The following is a 25,939-nucleotide window of genomic DNA, read 5'->3' as shown; positions in this document are numbered from 1 at the left end:
TACTTGAATGTTATTAATTAATAATGTTGTCTGCACGCTGGCAAGACCGCTCACTTTGTTAGCTTAAAGTCGACCTCCTTTACGTTTTCACATCACAAGCAGAAGTACATTAAAAAAATCTGAAGATCTACCAAAGTTTTTATACTGTCATCTTTTATTTAGATCGAAGCGGAACGTCGTTCAGCTTCTGTTAAAATGCTTCTTTGACTGCGCAATCGATGTATTAGCGTCCGCGCTAGATGCGCATCTTTACAGTTATGTAAATTATACAAAACAAATGTCTTTCAAAGAATACTCAAAGCTTTCATAGGACGGAAATACCAATAATATTACATCGCTTCCCGCGTGAGGAGTAATGAGTCTGAAAGATCGTTACGACTCACGCGCAGTCGTAATATTATTGTATTCATGTACTTAGTGAATGAAGTATTTAAGGATCTCTCCTTGTAGGGAGCAAAACAAACATAACATAAGGCACATAGAATTATATACGTTTCACACTAAGTCGTCAAAGCTACACACAGTTGCTTGATCATTAACAAACTTGGTTGTGGCATGATGCCATCATAAGTGTTCAAGGATTTTACATACGTTCCTTTTTGTCTCATTCAGTCAATTGAAACATTGAAATACTAACATAGATACAAGTACAAATTAAATACAGATACAGATACAAATATACATAAATATTGACAATAAGAAAAAAAATTCTATTACAGTATTGGTGCATTTCCGCCAATTGTGAACAGAACATGAAACTTTTATCAGTCTTTCTCGTAGCGACGTCACTCCTCACTTTGTAGTTGGTAGTATTTCCCATGAACTCGGGTCATTTTCACAGGGGACTTCTTTCATCACTTTTCACTTTTCACTGCACTAAAACTGGGGATCACCTTTTCACATTCTGGTGGAGAACACTGGGAATTTCACTATGTGAAGGGGGAAGTGATATTTCTTGACTCGACGATCCATCGGGTCATGTCGGGAATCAGGAAAGTTGATGACTGGTTTAATGACGAATGAGTCAGTTTGGTGGCTGTCTTAATCTCATTCCAATTCATGTTTCCGCACATGAAAATACAGAAAAAAAAGTCTGTATTAGGACTTGCTCATTAACTAGCATCTTAATCTAAGGGAATATAGAGTAAGAATTTAAGACAATAAAAATTACTACATAGACTATGTACATATACATTATATATTATTCATATTTTGTGTCTAGGTTTTATATTCTTTCGTTAGCAAATATTAGCAAAACACGTTTCGTCTTGTACAGGTCTTTCTTAAGCAATGTATTTAGCAATATTGCCGTAGCAATTTTCATAGTTAAGGAAAAGTCATCATTAGTGTCCTTTTAATGTAAATATAGTAAAATCGTGCGTAGTTTATCAACGTTTTATTATTTTTATGTCCATTTTCATCTCAAATCTGGAGCACGCTCGCGCCCGTTATGGAGAGGAATGCTTATTGTTGAGTGCGGGCCGGCGAGCAGTCATTGAATGTTGCCACAGTGCTTCACAGTCACGTGGTAGCGAACTGGCGGTTTAACAGCGTTGGCAGTCCGCGTCCTGCACGAGGCAGATAGTTCTGTGGCTGCCAACCTTTTTTTTTTTTTAACTTGTGCATTTTGTTGAATCGTGGGTACTGGAGCAGCTCGTCAAGGCGACATGGTCAACCTGGACGGTAATTTGACTGCACCAGCGACGAAGAACAGTCATCGATGAAAATGACTACTGTCACCTATTGCAATAAGTACAATAGCTTGTCTATCCTTTGACTGATAGTCACTGTATCGTCGTTGCAACGTGAGAATACTTGTAATGCTACTTCACACGCGGAACATCACACGTGTCCATAAGTTTATTACAGTTTTGATTCACACAAGAGATAACTAGTTTTTCGTGTCCATACATGTGTCAAATCACGATTTTACACACGTGTCCATTATTTTGTCACTGAGTCACACGCAGCAATCCATACGTGTCCATATAGGTCTCTCTATACCACAGAGTAGCACAGGTAATGCTAAAATTACTAATCATGAAAGGATCATTTACAAAATATACATGGTTTTTTTTTTATTACTGTCCAAGACCTAACGAAAAACGTGTTTGCTATTCTGAATGGTGCTTCTGAAGCACGTTAGATTTTATATATTTTTTTAAAATCTGATTCTTTTCCTTTTCTTATTGTTCTATAACAGCCCCTTTTTTTTGTTCATTCATTCAGTTACATCAATAATCAGTAAAATATACCCACTTTGGCGTGCCGAACAGTTCACGTTCAAAACTTCATCTAACAGAAATCGGGAAAATTATTCCTATTTCCTAGGATGCTTTTGCTCACAGCAAATCAGATTTACATCACGTTTCGATAAGTAACTGCAGATACGCATTAACCAACGAGCCACGATCGTCAATACACACAATATACACACGTCAAGTCTTTTGAACTAATTTCCAAATTTCTTCCCCTACCGGGTAGGGTAGAAAGGTAAGAACGCTAAAGAAGAAAACTACAATAGGATAGTGCAAGGAAATGAAAGATACGAAGATAGATAATAGGTGAAATAATCAGTTGAGCAAATTCATTCTTCGGCTCCACCGTTTTTAGTGTCATCCTCGTGGGATAACTTGACTTCAGTATTAAAATGTCGCACAAATCCGCTTCCAAAGCATCTTCAAATATATCTCAAAATCACGGCATGCGGACATAACAGAAGAATATAAGCAGATTATCTCAGTCCTCAACTAGGTACCTTAATATCGAAGGTTTCTGTATAATACTCGTGACACAGGAATAGTCTCTCTAAGTTTCTCCAATACAGGACCTAATTCTAATTATAAATGCAAATTTCTTAACTGGTTGACTCATAGTAATAAATAAATTAAAGTTGCTCTCCAGTTGCGGGTACCATTATTAATTTCTTTGTACATTAACTATATGTTGCTGCTTATACTCGGTGTAATCTACATATTACAATGTATCAGTTTTGCATCGTACATGGTTCTAGCGACTTAAAATATCAATCCTTTGAAAGCTTAACTTAGGTTAATACTTCACATGTATGGACATTCTGGTCTGAATGAGGGATTTAAAGAAAACCTTTAGTACTTGGTAAAAAAGGAGATTTGCCGTAACTTAAAACTAAAGCAGCAGGTGGCACTTTGGCACATCCCTTACTCAATTCAACGACTGCAGTCTTCTATTGCTCAAGAAACTTAAAACTACCTTAAAACTAAAGCAAATCTTATTTTTCCAAATACGTAGAGTACCTTCTTCAATCACTTCATATCTTTCAAGCTCCATCATTACTTTGTGTCCACCTCACTCAAATGATTACGTCACCTGCAGAATACATGTACATGCTGTTGATTCACATACTTTCTAAACAGATCACACTCTTGTTTCAAGTTGCAGCTTAACATAATAAATGATATTTTTTTAATGTTTTTCATGGTACTTCTTCAGGTCTACATGGTGGTAAAATCCTTTTATTCGTCCACTAACTGGATCTGCCAACACGTAACAACCAATATGTGGCTTCCTGACTATAACAAGCGGTCCTTCGTATAGGTGTTGCCACTTACGATTTTTACGTAAGATGAGAGATGGTTTGAAGTGTGTTCTCAGAAGAACACGCTCGTTCAGGCGATACGACAGAACTTTATTGACATGCTTGTCAAATGCCTTTTTTCTTAAATTAGCATGAGTTGTGAGAGAGATCAGGGCTTGTCTTAACTTATTATCTAGGTTGACTTCTGGACCTTGTATCTTGGGGATAGGATCAGTCCATTCATTGCTTTCCTTTTGCCTGGAGATAAGTTCTGAAGGTGTGAAACCGGTCGAAGTGTGCTTTTAGTTTTCCGCATGTTCATTAGGTTGAATATCGCTCACAATTACCTTTGAAGTACCGGGCGGTACGCTCGGTACGAAGTTTGCTTCCGTATTCCACGTAAGTTGCGGGCTATTATCCGGAATTTCAGCCGAGATGGTGTGTGTTGGCTGGTTTGCTCGTGCATAATAGATGCGAGAATTTTGAGGTTCATGATTTTGACTTCGATAGTTAGTAAAAGGTGGAGGACTATTCCTAAAGTTTGGAGCATACCGCTGTTTGTATTGCTTGGAAGGACCTGGAGCATTTCTCCCTTGACAACAGTGCTGGAATCTAGGCTGGTTACCATACTGCTGCTGACTGTTGGTGTTAATCCAACGTCCTTTACCATTGAAATTATTATTTTGGCGATCGTTATTGTAGTGATAGCGATCATTGTAATTAACTGGTGAATTACCGTATTGCTGTTGTGTTGTCTGGTATATGGGGTGGTACCTGTTTTGATCCTGGAATTTATGTTTCTGCTTCCCGTTACGGCGATAGTAGTTGTTATTATCGCACGGAACGTCGTGTCCTTTACTGTTGTTGGGTTGGTATGACATACCTGAGTCTGCGCCTACACCGTGCGGCTGTGTAGTGTGCGGGCCTAGATTACAATTACTCCGCGCACTAGCACGCACGTCTTCCTGAATCATGTCAAGGTTGTCAAATACTGACAGAAAAGCCTCCGTGTCGTCGTCACTGACATTTACTAACTTCTCCCTGATTGATACCGGTAGCTTTGACTTAAGGATCATAATTACGTCCTTCGTGGAAATGGGCGTGTCCCAATATTGTATTTTTGGCAGGTATTTCTCAAAGTACCTACGGAGACCAGCACTTCTCGTGTTAAACGGTTCAGCATTATATACTTCCTTTCTAAGGCGTTGTTGTATACCTGAACTCCAGAATTTGTTCAGAAATTGCTTTTCGAAGTCAGCGTAATTATTACATCTTTCAATTACTTCTGTTCCCCAGACAGAACCCTCTCCTTGAATGTAACCTACTATAAAACGCATACGTTGCTTGTCATCCCAGCTCTCAGGAAAAACACCATTAAATGACTTCAGAAAAACCATTGGGTGGATGTTGCGTTTCTCTGGCAGAAAAGGCTGGAACTCGCGGTGCTTGAGAACGCTTTCTTCTTTCATTAGCTCGACAAGAGTTACTTGATCATTCTGGTTGCGTACTAGCGGATTCTTACTGCTGTGACCATGTACAAGTGGAGAGAATTTTACACGAGACATGGGATTATTATTGTATTCATGTTCTGAAGAAAGCAAGTGTGAATGCTCACTTCTATTGTCATTAGGAAAATCATTGACTTGTTGTTTCAACTGCTCAATTTCCTCAGTGAGGTGTCGTTTCCACTCGGGAAGATCTCGGTGAAAAACTCTACGAATCTCTCCTAGTTCAGTGAGAATCGTATCTCCTGATGTTCCTGGAGCAGCTAAAACTTCAACTGTGGCTGACTTAACGGCTTCCTTTAAGTCGTGTTGAACCTTGTTTTCTATATACTGTTCCTTGGTCTCGACCCATTCTACAAATTCTTTTCCTATCGTGGAACGTACGTTTGCTGCAGCATCATTCACCCTCTTTTCAATGTTTATTTCGGATAGCGCCTGTGTCAGGTCATTGACCTGGCCTTGCAGAGTGACGACATTGTCTGCAAGCTTGTTTACTTTAGCTCCGACCTCAGTGGATTTTTTTGAAACTTCTGTTGTAACTGCCTGGCAACTTTCGATTTGTACCTTAATGTCTTTGTGCACATTACCTACAGTACTCTCACATGCATCTACCTTCTGCAGAATACCTTCTATCCTTTCATTAACTTTAGTGCTTAATTCCGAGATATATTCCACCGTGACTGTCCTTATTCTTGCCTCTAAGTTGGCATCAATATTATCTAACCTATTTTTCATTGTACCAATCATGGTATTCAGGTCAAACCATTTTCGCTCTGTCTCCCGTTCCTTTTCCCTTTCTTTTTGTTCCCTTTCTTGTCTATCTCGTTGTTTTTGTAATTTATAAGCTTCCCTTTCCCTTTTCTCCTGTTCTCTTTCTTGAAAAAAAATTCTCATCATTTCAACCATCGAATTTTCTCCCGCTTGCTGTGACGATGATTGCTGTGACGATACGTCACGCACACCATCATCGTCTCCCGTTCTCTCCATTCGCGAATCGGGTCTGCCTGTTCCCGTTCGCGAACGTAGTGGGTATGACTTGACAACTGTGTCATCACCGTCATCCACACTGTTTGTCGGCTTTCCTTTGTCATCTGCCATGTTTATTTTCAAGTTTGTGACGTAACTGCTCAAAGAAATCTTTCGCAGCACGCCGATCGTCAACTCTCAGATTCGCACGCTGCGACGCTTCCTGATAGTCAAACGTCACACCGCGGTAGGTGACAATTGCAGAGCTATACCGGGTAGAAGACAAGATGGCACCTAACTTTGAAAATAAGTGACAAACACCTACTAGACACTTAATCCAGCTATTATGGCATCCATCTTGTGTTCCTATCCGTAGCAACAATGAAGATGCTAATAACGCTAACAAACAAACTTTGCATGAAGAGATCAGAAATGAATTCTAACTACGTAAATAAGCAACTCTGCAAGGAAATAACAGCGATAGGATAAAATGAAGCAGTAAGGAAAGAAATTCCGGAAATCAGTTTCTTTTATACAAGACGCGAGATTTTATGCGTAATGAAAACCGTACTTACATCAGTCGTTTTGCGCACTGCTATTATTTTCCGAAAAAAAATTTTTTTTAATACTTCCTCGGTTTCGTTCGGTACTTCCTTTACGGCTTCCCGATGTCCACCGGATGATGTCATGAAACAATAACAGAACACATTAAAAAAAAAATTTTATCAGGTCCCTGTTCGGGCGCCACATCTAGTATGATAAAAAAAATTATTATTATTAAATATATTTCAATTCTTTCAATTTAAATCTGAGTTTCATACTAGAATGTCGTGTTCTCAGTTTGGCACAGCTTTGATTACGCAAAGACTTCTATTACTTGGAAAAGAACAACCCGGATTTTTTTACGTAATCAGTATGAATTTTATAATTACCTAAGGGACCTTTAACAATGAACAGTAAAAAATATGCATTTGCAAATGAAATCATTCATAAATGGGGCAGCTATGAGTTGTGTAGAAGACAAGGAGCGGCCTTCTGTCTACGACCAGGATGCCGCAGTATTCTCTGCTGTAGTAAAAGCTGTTTGACATTCATAAAAATAATATGGCATGGAGATTAAAAAAGTATAAAGGAGAAAAAAACAGAATAAGAAGTCTGGTAAACACTAAATATATTCTAATAATTCTCACAAGCAATTAGAGCTACTTTATAGACAGCATAACTTACATAAGTAATTATCTAACTCCATGGTGCGAGCAGATTTCAGTCTGTCCTGTACTAGCTCCTATGTTCGCGTTTTTGTCACAAATTACAGTCACTTTTCTCCTTCGTTAAAGACAATTCTTGCACTGTTCAACACCTCTGATAACAATAGCTTGCCGAGTTACAGTTTCGAACATAAATTACTTGAATGTTATTAATTAATAATGTTGTCTGCACGCTGGCAAGACCGCTCACTTTGTTAGCTTAAAGTCGACCTCCTTTACGTTTTCACATCACAAGCAGAAGTACATTAAAAAAATCTGAAGATCTACCAAAGTTTTTATACTGTCATCTTTTATTTAGATCGAAGCGGAACGTCGTTCAGCTTCTGTTAAAATGCTTCTTTGACTGCGCAATCGATGTATTAGCGTCCGCGCTAGATGCGCATCTTTACAGTTACGTAAATTATACAAAACAAATGTCTTTCAAAGAATACTCAAAGCTTTCATAGGACGGAAATACCAATAATATTACAGGCGGTACATCGCAGACATCCTGCGTCCACATGTGTTATCTCTAATGCGGCAGGTTGGTGGTGGCATTTTTCCAAATGTGTTTCTATGAACTGTCTTCGTCTTGTTGCCGTACTCCTGTGGCCGACAAGATACCCAGATCTGTCCTCGACAAAACATCTGTGCGGCCAGCTAGGACGGCAATTCCATCCCAGTGCCACTATCCAGCATATCAACGAGCAGCTACAACATTCGTGGGCCAGCTCGCTTCAGGAGAGGATGAAATGGCTTTTGTAACGCCGGAAATGCATATCCTCCTATTTCCATCTATTGTACTATAAATTTTTTCCCTTATTTTGTTGCCTGAAGATATGACATTTCTGTGTATATATATATATATATATATATATATATATATATATATATATATATATATATATACTCCTGGAAATGGAAAAAAGAACACATTGACACCGGTGTGTCAGACCCACCATACTTGCTCCGGACACTGCGAGAGGGCTGTACAAGCAATGATCACACGCACGGCACAGCGGACACACCAGGAACCGCGGTGTTGGCCGTCGAATGGCGCTAGCTGCGCAGCATTTGTGCACCGCCGCCGTCAGTGTCAGCCAGTTTGCCGTGGCATACGGAGCTCCATCGCAGTCTTTAACACTGGTAGCATGCCGCGACAGCGTGGACGTGAACCGTATGTGCAGTTGACGGACTTTGAGCGAGGGCCTATAGTGGGCATGCGGGAGGCCGGGTGGACGTACCGCCGAATTGCTCAACACGTGGGGCGTGAGGTCTCCACAGTACATCGATGTTGTCGCCAGTGGTCGGCGGAAGGTGCACGTGCCCGTCAACCTGGGACCGGACCGCAGCGACGCACGGATGCACGCCAAGGCCGTAGGATCCTACGCAGTGCCGTAGGGGACCGCACCGCCACTTCCCAGCAAATTAGGGACACTGTTGCTCCTGGGGTATCGGCGAGGACCATTCGCAACCGTCTCCATGAAGCTGGGCTACGGTCCCGCACACCGTTAGGCCGTCTTCCGCTCACGCCCCAACATCGTGCAGCCCGCCTCCAGTGGTGTCGCGACAGGCGTGAATGGAGGGACGAATGGAGACGTGTCGTCTTCAGCGATGAGAGTCGCTTCTGCCTTGGTGCCAAGGATGGTCGTATGCGTGTTTGGCGCCGTGCAGGTGAGCGCCACAATCAGGACTGCATACGACCGAGGCACACAGGGCCAACACCCGGCATCATGGTGTGGGGAGCGATCTCCTACACTGGCCGTACACCACTGGTGATCGTCGAGGGGACACTGAATAGTGCACGGTACATCCAAACTGTCATCGAACCCATCGTTCTACCATTCCTAGACCGGCAAGGGAACTTGCTGTTCCAACAGGACAATGCACGTCCGCATGTATCCCGTGCCACCCAACGTGCTCTAGATGATGTAAGTCAACTAGCCTGGCCAGCAAGATCTCCGGATCTGTCCCCCATTGAGCATGTTTGGGACTGGATGAAGCGTCGTCTCACGCGGTCTGCACGTCCAGCACGAACGCTGGTCCAACTGAGGCTGTGGAAATGGCATGGCAAGCCGTTCCACAGGACTACATCCAGCATCTCTACGATCGTCTCCATGGGAGAATAGCAGCCTGCATTGCTGCGAAAGGTGGATATACACTGTACTAGTGCCGACATTGTGCATGCTCTGTTGCCTGTGTCTATGTGCCTGTGGTTCTGTCAGTGTGATCATGTGATGTATCTGACCCCAGGAATGTGTCAATAAAGTTTCCCCTTCCTGGGACAATGAATTCACGGTGTTCTTATTTCAATTTCCAGGAGTATATATATATATATATATATATATATATATATATATATATATATATATATATATATATATATATATGTCGATGTACAATTGGTTTGTTTTGTAAATATTATTTGTATTTTTACGCTGGGTCTGGCCTAGGGAAAACTATGGTCTCGAACGATTACATCGATAGGTCGTGTGGAGAACCAAAGTGTTGAGGATATTTGGTAGTGTTAACTCTCTGCCGTGTGGAGCGCTGGCTGGAGTAGGGCAGTGGAGCAGGTGTGTTCTATGACGCTCCCTGCGAGTTGCCGCGCTTTCGGGGTTTGGCAGAACGCTCGACTTGCTATGTTAGTTTCTGACATGGTGTCGCGGACGGAAGGCGTTAGCTGGCACACATCAAGAGCCCCTTTCGGATGGAGACCGTGTCGAGAAGAAGGCGCGCCAACATCCAGCTCCTGCAACAGCGACGGCCGACAATGAGTGACTGTCGCCACCTCCCCGATCGACGACTGCAAACCTTCAATCAACCAACAAGGAAGACCAAAAGCACGTAAAGTTTTAGAACTGTATGGTAGACCTCAGCTTTTCAAACTGTTGCATTACAAAATACAGCAACTTAGCATGAACCTTTGTTGCTCATTGTCCCAATTGCATTACCAAGCAGGGTCCCTTCCTTTTCTGGAATGAACCCGAGTGTCGTTGAAATTCATACGCCAGCATTAAAGTAATATCATTCCATTTCACTGCTTTAATTTCAAAGTTCAGTTAAAGTATTCATAGCTGGCTACAATATTTAGATTACACAAGCAGAAATTAAGAGTGCGAGTTTTGTTACCATATTTTAGCTTACCTGTGACTGCAGCCCAGCTTGGTATGTACTAAATTTTACTATTGTTAATTGATCAGAATCATTTAATTCAAGTTCAAAGTTAAATCTCTTATTTCTAAATTGCGTAGATTCAAGAAGCGTTTGAAATGATTGTTGAGGTAGCCCAAAACTAACCTTATTTTACTGAATTTCGTAGTGCTTCAGAAACAAAGACCACTATTAATTTCAGTCACTATATTAACTTTCAATTTTCCGGTTTTATTAATTCTTTTGCTAAATTAAGTCAGAGTGTAGCGAAATTTATTACTTCTGACAAACATTCAGTTTTCACACAACACGTGTCAACCTTCAGTTGCCACGCTTTTCGTGCTAATTATATGTGCATTAATCTTTCATTTTCAGTTATTATAGTAGTTGTCCATAGGACTGGCGACCGTAATGTTCCCCAAATCTCAAATATCTAATTAACGCCAATTAATTGTTAACGTAATGACAGCACATTTACTTTCTTTATTAATTTTACCCTTTTCTCAAAGTTAATTTCCACCAATTTCATTTGCATTTTTTCTTTCATTGAGATGTAACCCTTTCCTCCCTCTTTACCGACAAATTAACTTCGGTGACGACTGCTTTTCCCAAATTTCCATTAGGTGCACGCGGTTTAATTTTTACTGTCATTAAGGTCGATAAGTGAGGGGGAGGTTACACTTTGTGACATGAAACTTCGTGGCAGATTAAAACTGTGTGCTGGAACGAGACTCGAACTCGGGACCTTTGCCTTTCGCGGGCAAGTGCTCTACCAGAGCAAGCGTAAGGCAAAGGTCCTGAGTTCGAGTCTCGGTCCGGCACACAGTTTTAATCTGCCAGGAAGTTTCACATCAGCGCACACTCCGCTGCAGAGTGAAAATGTCATTCTGGACACATCCCCCAGGCTGTGGCTAAGCCATGTCTCCGCAATATCCTTCCTTTCAGGAGTGCTAGTTCTCCAAGCCTTCAGGAGAGCTTCTGTAAAGTTTGGAAGATAAGGGGCGAGGTACTGGCAGAAGTAGAGCTGTGAGGGCGAGGCGTGAGTCGTGCTTGGGTAGCACAGTTTGGGGCAGTTCTGCGGCGGACGGCGTGGAGGTAGGACGTAGTGTGGTGTGCGCTGCGCCGTCTGTGCTTCCGCGTGGTAAGTCTAGCGCTTGCTGCAGCTTAAAGCTCTGTTTATCGAACACTTCGAGAAGTAATGAGTAGTACACAGTGATGACTCAACCAAGTCGAAAAGACACGTTGAAACTTACCTTTGATTCTCGATATGCCAGACCTAAGTAGTTTGAAGTAGAGAATTGGTTACAAGAAAATGTGAAGCTCTCCTTTAATGATATAATCGAGATCCACCTGTCGATTGTAGCTTCTGTCGTGTTTGTTAAACTGCGTAGTTCAGAGTTTTGCGAGAAAAGTATAGTCTTCCGGAGGTGTCATGAAATTTAAGAACTCAGATGTAAACGTTGGTGAAGCCACCGTTGCACATGCTGGTTTTGGCATTCGCACGATTCGAATCTTCGAGTTGCCTTTTGAGATTACAAGAGACCAAATTAATGCTGTAATTTCATCCTTCGGAAAAGTGCTCAGTAACTTTGCCGAGTTATGGTCAAGCGCGCATAAATTCCCAGTACTAAATGGCGTACGGCAGCTTCGAGTAGAGTTACAAAAGCACATCCCGTCGTACATCAATGTCTGCGGATATAGAGGGATTGTAATTTATGACGACCAACTGCGAACATGTGGCGCCTGTAACAAGCCTGGGCACGTTCGCGCAGAATGTATACAGCGGCGCGTTGCACAGCTGCCGGCCGGCGAGGCCGCCAGGCCACCGGCGATGACAACACTGCCGGGAACTTACGCCGCCGTGGCACGCGAACGGCCGACTGCTTCCTCAGCCCCTGAACCGTGTGCAAATACAAATTCTCCAGACACTGAACTTCCAATGGATGTCAGTGCCGTCACAGCTGACGACCTACAAGAGTCCCACCAACATACGAAAACAGTTGAAGTTCCACCGAAACAGGCACCTGCAACTGTTAAGGCAGCAGATCCGCCGGAAGTTGAAGACCGACACACCTTGCAGGAAAGCGAAACTAACTTGGATACTGAAGAAAGTCCGTCGAGAGGCAATTCCCCCCCAAAAAATAAGAAACGCCGGCTGGCGCGCAAAGGTGCAGAGGAGACAGCTCCCACACTCCGACAAAAAGCGAAGGAAATAGGCAGTAGCTTAAGCCAACAGATGGCTGGCAACACGAAAGCGACACCAGTTTCTGAGGAGCGTTCCCCTTCTGTGCTGGAAAAACAGGAAGTCCAAGGAAAGCTAACAAAGGAAGCACCCACCCACCCTCAAGAAGCGAGTCACTCTCCTGAAGATTCACTCATCCAACCCACGACGACAACGTCAATCAGCTGGGCAGACGAAAGCGATCATAACAATGCGGATGAAGAAATGACAGAAGTTTCAGAAACTAAAACAGACTGTACTCCAGCCCCAAAGGTGGCTGATTTCTTCAACGAAGACGTCTCCGTGAACGAACTTTCTAAAGACCAAGGACACACCACTGAAACATTTGCTACCGGTGAATATTATTAAAATGAGTTTTAAAGCTGACGCTTGCGAGACAAAACGGAAGAATGTTGTTTAAAGTTTGATCAAGTAGAACGACCAATGTCTGAGATCGCTACAGTAAACCTTAATAAGATTCACAGTTCCTTTAAATTACAGAACTTAAAAGATTTTATATATGCTTCTGACAGTGGCATTATCCTTTTACAAGAAGTGACAGACATTGAGCTCGGTAACGTACCTGGCTTCAACGCCATTATAAACCCAGGGCATGAACGGAAATGGGCACAGCTCTGCTCGCAAAGGAGGGCATAGTAGTCCAAGATGTGGTAAAACTATCAAAAAGTAAAGGCATAGCGGCCACAATAAACAAAATACGAGTCATTAACGTATATGCCCCTTCAGGCTTCAGCAACAAGCACCGCAGAGCGGGGTTCTTTAAAGAAGAAGTTGTCCCACTATTTGGAACTCGATATGAACACCTTATCCTGGGAGGAGATTTTAACTGTGTTTTGCATGCCAAAGACCAAACTCCCAATTTCAACAAGTGTACTGAACTGGAACGTATAGTTAATGACCTAAGACTAATAGACTCATGGGAGCATATGCACGGTGCCGCCCCTGGCTTCACCCACACCACAAGTCACTCGGCGAGCCGTCTAGACAGGATATATGTAACTCATAATTTGAAACACCACATTTTGCAGTCCGAAATATGGCCTACCGTTTTCTCGGTTCACGCTGCGTACATATGCACAATCAATCTGACAAAACAAGGGACCCACCGAGGTAGAGGCACATGGAAGCTCAACGTGTCACATCTGGAAGACCAAGCTTGTCAGGAGGCATTTTACACGTTATGGAGAGAGTGCGAAAGCAAATTTAGCTCGTACAACTCTGGCACTGACTGGTGGCTGAAACATGCCAAACCTAAAATACGGAGGTTTTTCATAAATTACTCAAAAGACAAAAACTTTTGGTACAAATCAACTATAGACTTCTACTTTCAGTGTCTAAGGGATTTGTACAAGTCCGATGCAACAGTTGTGGACAACTACGAAAGAATTAACAAAATTAAAGCAAAAATTTTGGCTCTTCGGCGTAAACAACTGGAAGGCTACCAAATACGGTCGCGTGCCCAGAATATAGCACAGCACGAGGTCACTTCCATTTATCATGTCATTCGTGAAAGAAAAAGGGCGTCTCGCAAGATATTCTCTGAAATAACAACTGATGATGGAAGGAAGCTGACGAAGCAAAGAGAGATTAAAGAGGCAATCGTACAGCATTTTGAATCCTTAATGTCTAGTCAACCAGTTGACGAACAGCTTCAAGACGAGTTAACGATCAACCTCCAGGGCAAAGTATGACACGCGGAAGCACAAACTCTCATCTCGGAAGTGACTGAAGAATATGTCGAAGAAGCTATATATGGAAGCATGAAAAATACAGCCCCAGGGGCAGACGGAATTCCGGCAGAATTTTATCGCAAATTTAGTGACCTCGTAAAAGCTAAGTTAACTCTCATCTGCAACGAACTACTAAACCCTGAAAATGACATCCCGAAAGAATTTCGTGAGGGACTCGTAGTGTTAGTGCCAAAAACCGCCAACACGAAAATTGTAAGCGCTCTGAGGCCAATTACGCTTTTAAACAGAGATTACAAAATCTTTGGCCGCATCCTCGCTCGCAGGCTGAAAACCACAATGACCAGCGTCACTGGCCCTTATCAAACAAGTGTGGGCCAAGATAGGAGATTCTCCAGACCCTTTGTGATTACAGGGACCTAATCTCTACGGCCGACGTCTGCAAAATAAAATGTGCACTCATCTCACTCGACTTTGATAAAGCATTCGACAGGGTAAATCATCGTTTTCTCCTTCGGACCATGGGCGCAATGGGCTTCCCTCCTAGATTCATTGCAGTAGTAAGAAATACATTAACAAACAACTCAGCCAGATTTGTCATCAATGGGCACATTAGCCGCCCGATTGACGTCACCAGCTCCATTAGGCAAGGGTGTCCAATGTCAATGGCACTCTCCGCCATCGCCATCGAGCCCCTGCTTGCCTCCCTTGTGCAACATCTACAAGGGCTACAAATACATGGAGAAAAGATCGTGTGCAAGGCGTACGCTGATGATGTTGGCATCCTAGTCGTGAATGGCACTGAAGTAGAGAGCGCACTACAAATAGTAACAAAATATGAACAGGCATCTGGTGCAAAACTAAATAGAACAAAGTCGGGGATTTTCAACATCGGCCGTGGAATTGGGACGCAAACGCAGGGTCTGTTACGCGAGCTTGAAACCATGAAATGTCTCGGCATAGATTTTAAAAGAAATATTGCTGCGAATTATCGAAAATTACTTAACAGCATACGCGCCTCTGTACAAGCACATAGTATTAGGATACTCGATGAACTTCAGAAAGTAATAGTGGCTGAAAATGGTTCAAATAGCTCTGAGCACTATGGGACTCAACTGCTGAGGTCATTAGTCCCCTAGAACTTAGAACTAGTTAAACCTAACTAACCTAAGGACATCACACACATCCATGCCCGAGGCAGGATTCGAACCTGCGACCGTAGCGGTCTCGCGGTTCCAGACTGCAGCGCCAGGACCGAGCGGCCACTTCGGCCGGCGTAATAGTGGCAAATGTATATATCACATCCAAAGTTAATTACGTAGCACAAGTTCTGCCAGCACCTGCGCCTTTGTCGAAAAGTATCGCATCTGCACTAGGACATTTTGTCAGCCGCGGTCATATTTTCAAAGTCAAATATGACGTTCTGATGCTCCCTACGAAATGCGGTGGGTTAAATCTCACCGATATCAGCAAAAAAGCGCAAGCCTTATACCTTTCAACCACATACAAACAATGGAAGGAACCACGTGGCACCCTTGCTGCACATTTGTTAAATGAAATAGCTCCTGCTGACGTCAGTGCACCTATAAATGTCCAACACATACCTAACGGACTATACAACTTGAAATACTTTTTAGTGGAATACAGCTACATACAGGCAAGGATCCCTGAAAAAGTCATCATGAAAGTGAAAGAACTTTACAATAACTTGATGAAAGACAAACCCAGAAACGACGTAGAACAAAAGTATCCTTGAAACTTCCTGGCAGATTAAAACTGTGTGCCCGACCGAGACTCGAACTCGGGACCTTTGCCTTTCGCGGGCAAGTGCTCTACCAGAGCAAGCGTAAGGCAAAGGTCCCGAGCTCGAGTCTCGGTCCGGCACACAGTTTTAATCTGCCAGGAAGTTTCGTATCAGCACACACTCCGCTGCAGAGTGAAAATCTCATTCTGGAAACATCCCCCAGGCTGTGGCTAAGCCATGTCTCCGCAATATCCTTTCTTTCAGGAGTGCTAGTTCTGCAAGGTTCGCAGGAGAGCTTCTGTAAAGTTTGGAAGGTGGGACACGAGATACTGGCAGAAGTAAAGCTGTGAGTACCGGGCGTGAGTCGTGCTTCGGTAGCTCAGTTGGTAGAGCACTTGCCCGCGAAAGGCAAAGGTACCGAGTTCGAGTCTCGGTCGGGCACACAGTTTTAATCTGCCAGGAAGTTTCATATCAGCGCACACTCCGCTGCAGAGTGAAAATCTCATTCTGAAAAGTATCCTTGTTATAACTGGGAAACAATATCGCAAAATATTCACTGCCGGAACGTGCCAACGTATGTTAGATCGACCTGGTACTATGCTGCAAACAGAAAAATTACGACGAACTCTAAACTGCACTCTATTCGATTGGCCGAGTCACAGCTGTGTACATTATGTAATATACCAGATACCGAAGAGCATAGATTGTTGTGTGACAAGGTAAAAGACATATGGCTCTACATAAGACAAAAGATAGCGAGCGTCAGCAGAACTACGCCCAACGCCGTTACGCCTGCTGCATTTTTAAACCCTGACAGTATACCTTACCCTAAAACAAAACTAAACGCAATCAACTGGTTGAAAGGCCAAACGATGGATTACATCCTAACAAAAGAATAAAGCAATAGGGAGGACTTCTGGATATACCTTACAACTGAGCACCAAAAGTTGATAATGTACTAAAAAATACAAGGAAAACTACGCAAATTTTTTTACTAAAACAATACTGTAACCAATAGAAGTGCGTAATTTACATTATCCACAGAAGCATTTCGTATATTAGACGAATGCTTTGTGGTACAAGGTTGCACTTCACGTAGCAAGAGGAGGATGTCCAACAGCAAGTAATCAGAGAAGATCATAAATATAAACCAGTTCAGCCTATATGTATATATTACTTTGTTTTGAGGGAAGCATACGACACAGTGATGAAACTGGTATCTACCCTTTATTTAGTTTCTTTCTTTCACTCCTACTTTTCACAGGAAGATATATTTATGTTACTTATGTGTAAAATCTAGCAGCAGAAGCCTACTTTAATTCATTAACTTTCTGAAGAAGAGAATTTTACTTATCAGCAACAATGAGTTTGCTTCTTTCCGTTTTTCCACGCACGGAGAACGAAATTTACAGATGCAGTTACATTTCCATAACAATTATGTGACTGCCTTCTCAATGGAATTTACATTTATCAAAGGCAACAGAAGGGACATACTTCGTTTGTCGTTCAGAAGAAGCGTGTTTCCACATCATTAAAAAAAAAAAAAATAAAAAAAAAGTTGTAGAGCACTTGCCCGCGAAAGCAAAGGTCCCGAGATCGAGTCTTCGTCCTGCACACAGTTTTAATCTCCCACGAAGTTTCATATCAGCACAGACTCCGCTGCAGAGTGAAAATCTCATTCTGGCTTTGTGACATATTTCCCGTTGCAATCAGTGCATGCATCCTAGCCAGAGAGGTTGCAATTTCTTTCTGATAAGAGAGCTCATACTCCTAAACTTCACTCGATTTTGTAATCACTGCATTAACATCCTACACACTGTCAATGCTTAAAATTTCATTCCCCCTCTCTTACTGGGTGCTTCACTTTTTTTGTCAGTCAGTGTGTTTTGGCTGAATAGTTGTACGAAGTAATGACGCTGAACGAATTCAGCAGCCTTCTACATACAGTATACATCTGTAGTCTGCTAACCACTGTGGAGCACATGGCAGAGGATATATCCCATTGTACCAGATAAGGGCTTCTTTCCGTTCCATTCACGTGTGGAGCCTGCTTAAACGCGTCTTTGTGTGCTATAATTACTCTAATTTTGTCATCACAGTCCCTACGGGAGTGCTACGTAGGTGGTTGCTGTACATTCCTAGAAGCATTAGTTCAAGCCGGTACCTGACATTTTGTAAGTGGGATTTGTCAGGGTAGTTTACGTCTACCTTCAAGTGGCTGCCAGGACAATTTCTTCAGCGCCTCTGTGACACATCTCACGGATTAAACAGAACTGTGACCAATCATTCTGGTCTTTCTGTATACGTTCAATATCACCTGTTAGCCCTATTTGTTAGGGGTCAGTGATTTATGAGCAATGTCCTTTGTAGACTGATTGCATTTCTTAATATTCTACCAAGTAACCGAAGTCTGCGATCTGCTTAACTAATGACTGAGCCTATATGATCGTTCCATTTCTTATCGCTATCAAGTGTCATACACAGGTGTTTATATGAGCTGACCTTTTCAGTTGGACCCGTTGGTACTGTAGCCATAAAATAGCACTTTTTTTCATTTGGAATGTGCACGATTTTACATTTTTTGAACATTTTCAGCAAGTTGCCGATCTTTGCAGGTAGTGGCTACTTGATTTAATATTTCATTGGTGGAATCTTGTTGATATACCAGATGGTTATAATGAAACTTTCCCTATTTAAATCGTTATAACATGGAAACTAATTACCGTACGAGGACCAAACTTGGTACATTAATGTCACGGGCATGGGGAACAGAAATAATGCAGAATCAATTGAAATACTTGTAATGTGCTGCTACGGTATATTACATACTGGTACTGTGACTGCTACAAAAGTGGCTCAATACTGTCCAGAAAAGTCTGAAATCGCAGGATTTGCATTCCGCACAGCAGAACTAAGCATGTCCTTAGGTATGCTGGCTACCTCTCTCGATATGCTGAGCTTCAGATAAGCACATATCTGAATGTTCCCCTGATAAATACTATCCTTCAGATAGCCCCACAACCAGAAATGACAGTGAGTGAGATCAGCTGATCGTGCCAGCCAAGCATCTGGAAACGAACGGCTGATAATTCGATCATTTCAAATGTGTTTCGGAGAAGCAGGTGAACTTCACGAGCGATGTGCGGTGGGGCCCTGTGTTGCAAGAAAATTGTTGATTTCAGTGCGTCTCTCTCCTGTAGGACGGGTATGACATGCTGGCGAAGCATATCGCAGTAACACTAGCCAGTCACACTGCACTTTTTTGGTCTTTGAGCGGCCAATGGTGAACGTAGCCATGAAGCCACACAATACGAAGACACTAGCATACTGTGAGGTAACGGGTGAGTTGTGGCGCCCTGGAAATATTCTAAGTTCAGAGTTGGTGAGGCCACTCGGGGGCCTCTCGGCGGACCGCGGCCCAGCAGCAAGAACGTGGTGCCGAACGTTAGCTGAGCATGACGGGTAGCCCCAGCCCCGCGTGGCTAAGAATTCCATTGTGACGCTGTGTCGATGAAGGAGACACGCCGGGAGTGCCAAAGATGGCGGACTTTGTGAAACCTTAATGGCAGACATTTCACAGTGCGTATAGAAATTAATAGTAGCCAGATGAATCATGATACCTCAAAAAGAAACATGTACATCACCATTACTGGCACGATTATTCTGATGGTGAGATCAGATTTTCAATATCTTTATTAGTTTAAAGTTTAGTATCTGATTGTAAATTATACAAGTAACACCGAGCAACGAATTTCCAAAATCTGAACGGTTCATTCGATTTCGTCGATCGGCGTGTCTTTAGAAAGCTATTAGTGTAATCCTAAATTGGTATAAATTACAGGCATGTAACTTTAATAGTACATGAGTTACTGGAGGTCAAAGTGGTCGATTACTATCGATCGCGTCAGTACCCCACAGTTACACGAAGAAACGGTAGCAGCATGCTTATAAAAATAATTATTCGTCTATGTCTTTGTTTGTATTCGATATATACTATTCATATAGAAATTGGTTAAATATTTACCGTGCTTTAGGAAGCACAGAGACATTAGGTTACTGGCCACCTTCTGTTATATTCCTTTGATATATGTTTATTTAACTTGTTTATTTATTTAATAATATGTGCTAGAGCGGGTTTATGGTCCAGCCGTAGGAATATTTATTTAATTTCAAGTTATTTAAATATAACTCCAGTATTTCCTATGTGTTTAAATACGTTTGTGAATGTACGTTGGCTTGGAGACATGGGGGGAGCACTTAGCCAATCACAGCACTCGTTAATGGGGAGGAGGATCGTTTCGATATAGGACAGGGCAGTTCGGGAGAGTGCGGCGCGAGGGATGCACGGTCAGGGTCAACTGCGCCCCTGTGGTACTCCGGATATTACATCGTCGATTTTATTCCGTTAAGAGCAACGTGTTGAGTTCTATCCGCAACAAAGTCTTGAATCCAATAGCAAATCTGCTCCGATATTCCGTAAGCCCGTATTTTTTACGCGAAACGGGAGTATGGGACTGTTTCAAATGCTTTACTGAAATTAAGGAACACGACATCAACCAATAATAATTCCCATCCCAAAGAAAGCAGGTGTTGACAGATGTGAAAAGTACCGAACTATCAGTTTAATAAGTCACAGCTGCAAAATACTAACGCGAATTCTTTACAGACGAATGGAAAAATTGGTAGAAGCCGACCTCGGGGAAGATCAGTTTGGATTCCGTAGAAATGTTGGAACACGTGAGGCAATACTGACCCTACGACTTATCCTAGAAGAAAGGTTAAGGAAAGGCAAACCTACGTTTCTTGCATTTGTAGACTTAGAGAAAGCTTTTGACAATGTTGACTGGAATACTCTCTTTCAAATTCTGAAGGTGGCAGGGGTAAAATACAGTGAGCGAAAGGCTATTTACAATTTGTACAGAAACCAGATGGTAGTTATAAGAGTCGAGGGGCATGAAAGGGAAGCAGTGGTTGGGAAGGGAGTGAGACAGGGCTGTAGCCTATCCCCGATGTTATTCAATCTGTATATTGAGCAAGCAGTAAAGGAAACAAAAGAAAAATTCGGAGTAGGAATTAAAATCCATGGAGAAGAAATAAAAACTTTGAGGTTCGCCGATGACATTGTAATTCTGTCAGAGACAGCAAAGGACTTGGAAGAGCAGTTGAACGGAATGGACAGTGTCTTGAAAGGGGGATATAAGATGAACATCAACAAAAGCAAAACAAGGATAATGGAATGTAGTCGAATTAAGTCGGGTGATGCTGAGGGAATGCTGAGGGAATTAGATTAGGAAATGAGACACTTAAAGTAGTAAAGGAGTTTTGCTATTTGGGTAGCAAAATAACTGATGATGGTCGAAATAGAGAGGATATAAAATGTAGACTGCCAATGGCAAGGAAAGCGTTTCTGAAGAAGAGAAATTTGTTAACATCCAGTGTTGATTTAAGTGTCAGGAAGTCGTTTCTGAAAGTATTTGTATGGAGTGTAGCCATGTATGGAAGTGAAACATTGACGATAAATAGTTTAGACCAGAAGAGAACAGAAGCTTTCCAAATGTGGTGCTACAGAAGAATGCCGAAGATTAGATGGATAGATCACATAACTAATGAGGAGGTATTGAATAGAATTGGGGAGAAGAGGAGTTTGTGGCACAACTTGACAAGAAGAAGGGATCGGTTGGTAGGACACGTTCTGAGGCATCAAGGGATCACCAATTTAGTACTGGAGGGCAGCGTGGAGGGTAAAAATCGTAGAGGGAGACCAAGAGATGAATACACTAAGCAGATTCAGAAGGATGTAGGTTGCAGTAGGTACTGGGAGATGAAGGAGCTTGCACAGGATGGAGTAGCATGGAGAGCTGCATCAAACCAGTCTCAGGACTGAAGACCACAACAACAACAACAACAACAACCTGAGCACCGTTGTCCACTGCGCAGTGGATCTCATGGAGGAACAGGGCGAGCTGAGTTTCACAGGATCTCTGTTTGCGGAATCCATGTTCATTTTTACAGAGGAGATGAAGTAACACCGAACATTAAGAAAACGTACGCCATGTTAAACTAAATGTAGACGGCACCTCTATAGATTGTGTAACAAATGCAAAATTTCTAGGAATGAATACTGATTCTCTGTTGCAGTAGTGTGAACACATCAAGATATTTTCAAGCAGAATGCCATCAGCATGTAATGCTCTTAGAATCCTGTCGTCTCCATGTAACAGCCAGTGTTTTTTAGTTAATTGCTATTCATATGTACATTCAGTTTTAGTTATGGAATTCTTTCTGGGGAATGCACGAAGTATGAACACAGTTTTCAAACTGCAGAAATGGTTCGTAAGAATAATGACCAAACATAGTAGTCGAGCTCATTGTAAAGATGAAAATTTTAATAGCACTGTGTGAGCACATTTACCAGTCAGTTGTTTGCATAGAAAATAGCATTAATAATTACTGCACACACAGCTCTGTCGAGGCCCTTGGAACAAAATCTAGACTGGAATAAAGAATAAACATAAAATTCAAAATAGCGTGTTATCCCGAATATAAAACGATACAATAAGCTGCTAAAGGAGATTAAAGAAATTGCTAAAACAGTTAAAAAGTACCTGTTCGGGAATAAATACTATAGATTGAAGAGTACCGGGTTTCCTAAAAAAATGTAACACAAAAAATTAATAATACCGAAAATAAAACATCTATCATTCGCCATAACACTTTCATACTATATTTTTTCTTCTTTGTTTTTCTTTTCTGCAAATAGTTACTCCCAGAGCTATGCGATGCACACTGAGGTGACAAAAGGCATGGGATAGCGATATGCAGATGCCGGTGGTATGGCATACACAAGATTTAAAAGGGCAGTGCATTAGCGATGCTGTCGTTTGTACTCACGTGATTCATGTAAAAAGTTAAAAGGGTAGTGCATTAGCAGTGCTGTCATTTGTACTCACGTGATTCATGTAAAAAGTTAAAAGGGTAGTGCATTAGCGATGCTGTCGTTTGTACTCACGTGATTCATGTAAAAAGTTAAAAGGGTAGTGCATTAGCAGTGCTGTCATTTGTACTCACGTGATTCATGTAAAAAGTTAAAAGGGTAGTGCATTAGCGATGCTGTCGTTTGTACTGACGTGATTCATGTAAAAAGTTAAAAGGGTAGTGCATTAGCAGTGCTGTCATTTGTACTCACGTGATTCATGTAAAAAGTTAAAAGGGTAGTGCATTAGGAGTGCTGTCATTTGTACTCAGAGGATTGATGTAAAAAGATTTCCGACGTGATTATGGCCGGACGACGGGAATTAACAGACTCTGAACATGAAATGGTACTTGGAGCTAGACACATGGGAAGTTCCATTTAGGAAATCGTTCCGAAATTCAGTATTCCGAGATGCACAGTATCAGGAGTCTGTCGAAAACACAAAATTTCTGGCATTATCTATCACCACGGACAACGCAGTGGCCGACGGCCTTCACTTAATGACTGAGAGCAGAGGAACCCAGTCGCAATTATGGCCGGCTATAGAGTTAGCGCGGCTCAGTATTTCTGCAGGGGACTTCCAACGACTTGTTGAGTCCCTGCAAGGTCGAGTTTCTGCACTACTCCAGGCAAAAGGAGGTCCGTCACGATAATAGGGGGTATCCTATGACTTTTGTCACCTCAATTTATAATAATAACACCTTATCCTCTTTCTGAGCTCAACGTCTCACTCGTCATAAAGGGATGCTGACTCAGTTTTCCAGGATAGAGTGGTTTCATATTCTGGAGGGTGCGGGCTCCAATATTTATCCGGCCCTACTGATTTAGTTTTTCCGTGGTTACTCTAAATTATTTCAGGCGAATACCGGGATGGTTCCTACTATAAGGCCACAGCAGGCTACCTGTTCCACCCTTGTCATTCTATACCCGTAAACCTGTAAATGTCTGTATATGTGAATTACTTTAGTTTTGTTATTTTTAAATTGCAATAGCAAAACACATCGTAAAAGAGATCTACGGATAAATAGAACTACTACTACTACTACTACTACTACTGCTACTAGGCGCTACGGCCTACAGTGTAGATAATAAGCCATCATGCTCCACTGTTACTGCTCATTGTTAGTATTTCTCTGTCTTGCTCGTCTCAACCCTATATTTGCTTCGTCAATAATATTTTTTAAAATTGTTAAGGCTTTCGTGGCCACTTGTTGGCAGTTTGTCAATATTTTTTAAGTTTTATTTTTAACTGATATTTGATCGCATGTGAAGCCTAATGACGATTACTACATTTTAATTAACGAGACACGTTTGGGCTGTTCCCATAGTAATCATTGTAGTTCGGTCCTTTACTAATCGATGTTCGAATGACTTCTTGAGTCACGCCTGTAAGTAGCCTCGAGCTTCGAAGGCAGCACGGCACGGTGTCAACTTCTTTGGTACGACTTTTCAGAGTAAATGGGGAAGAAGCGAGGTGTGCCGCCACAAGACGGCTGCTTTTCAGTCTTTTACACAACACTGTACAACTTCATTCATGACCAACCATTTTCATAACGCGCTTATTCGTTCAATTGTTTGTCAGTGTCAGTTCAAAATGGCTTCAAGCACTATGGGACTTAACATCTGAGGTCATCAGTCCCCTAGACTTCGAACTACTTGAACCTAACCAACCTAAGGACATCACACACATCCATGCCCGAGGCAGGATTCGAACCTGCGACTGTAGCAGCAGCACGGTTCTGGACTGAAGCGCCTAGAACCGCTCGGCCACACCGGCCGGTCAGCGTCAATCTGAAATAGCTGCTCAAATGTATTAATGAAAAACTGATCATTAAAGAAGCGTTCCCTTTTACCTTTGCTGTACTCAGTTCGGCTTTATTCCAGTTGAGAGCAGTTTGCTTTGATCGCCCGCCAGGTTTGATAGGTGTTTCTTTTATATAAGAGAGGGTGCGATCCAATGTTACGCCCAGATATTTTGGATGGGAATTGTAAGGATGCGCAGTACCATTCAGAGATATCTGTAGAGGTGTTCTAGCCAGCCTATTATTTAGATGGCAGCATGAGGTCTCCGTTTTAAGTACACTTGGGATTAGTCGCCATTTCCTGAAGTATTCAGCCATCAGTTCTAGATCTTGGGTGAGAGTCTGTTCAAGAGCAGTCATATTAGTATGTTGGCATGCAAGAGTGATGTCATCTGCGTAAATAAATTTTCTAGATGCGGTAGTTGGTAGCTCGGTTACATAGAGATTGAACAGCAGAGGCGCAAGCACTGATCCTTGGGGGAGACCACTACTCAGGAGTTTTGATTTACTGAAAGAGCCACCCATTGAGATTTGCAAGACTCTATTTGACAACATGTTCTCAAAAAGAGACGTCATCGTTTTACATCTAGTAGCTTTTAGGAACTAATATGTTAGACCCTCTCTCCAGACAGTATCATATGCCGCTGTCAAATCGACGTAAACCGCACGTTTCCAAGCGTTCCTCCCTGAATGAAAGTTGTTAATGTGAGGACCTGATCTTCGAAGTTTCGACTGGGTCTGAAGCCGGCTTGGTCGATAGGCAGAGACTCCAGTATGACTGGATTTAATCCGTTGTAAAGAAGACGCTCAAGCGGTTTATATGCTACGCTTAAGAGAGCGATTGGTCTATAGCTTTCTGGTTATGGTCTGGATTTCCTGGTTTGAGGATGGCAATGATCTTTGCCCTCCTTGAATTCTTTTGGCAAAACTCTTGACTGGAGTATGTGGGAGTAAAAAGTCGTCAGCCATTCTTTTGTTGTTGGTCCACAGAGTGTTAGGAACTGTGGGTGTATGTTGTCGAGACCAGGGGCCTTGCCGTTTCTTATGCCTTGTAGGGCCTGTA

The sequence above is a fragment of the Schistocerca nitens genome, chromosome 1, assembly GCF_023898315.1.
Source record: "Schistocerca nitens isolate TAMUIC-IGC-003100 chromosome 1, iqSchNite1.1, whole genome shotgun sequence".
NCBI lineage: Eukaryota > Metazoa > Arthropoda > Insecta > Orthoptera > Acrididae > Schistocerca > Schistocerca nitens.
Note: the sequence above shows the minus strand (reverse complement) of the source record.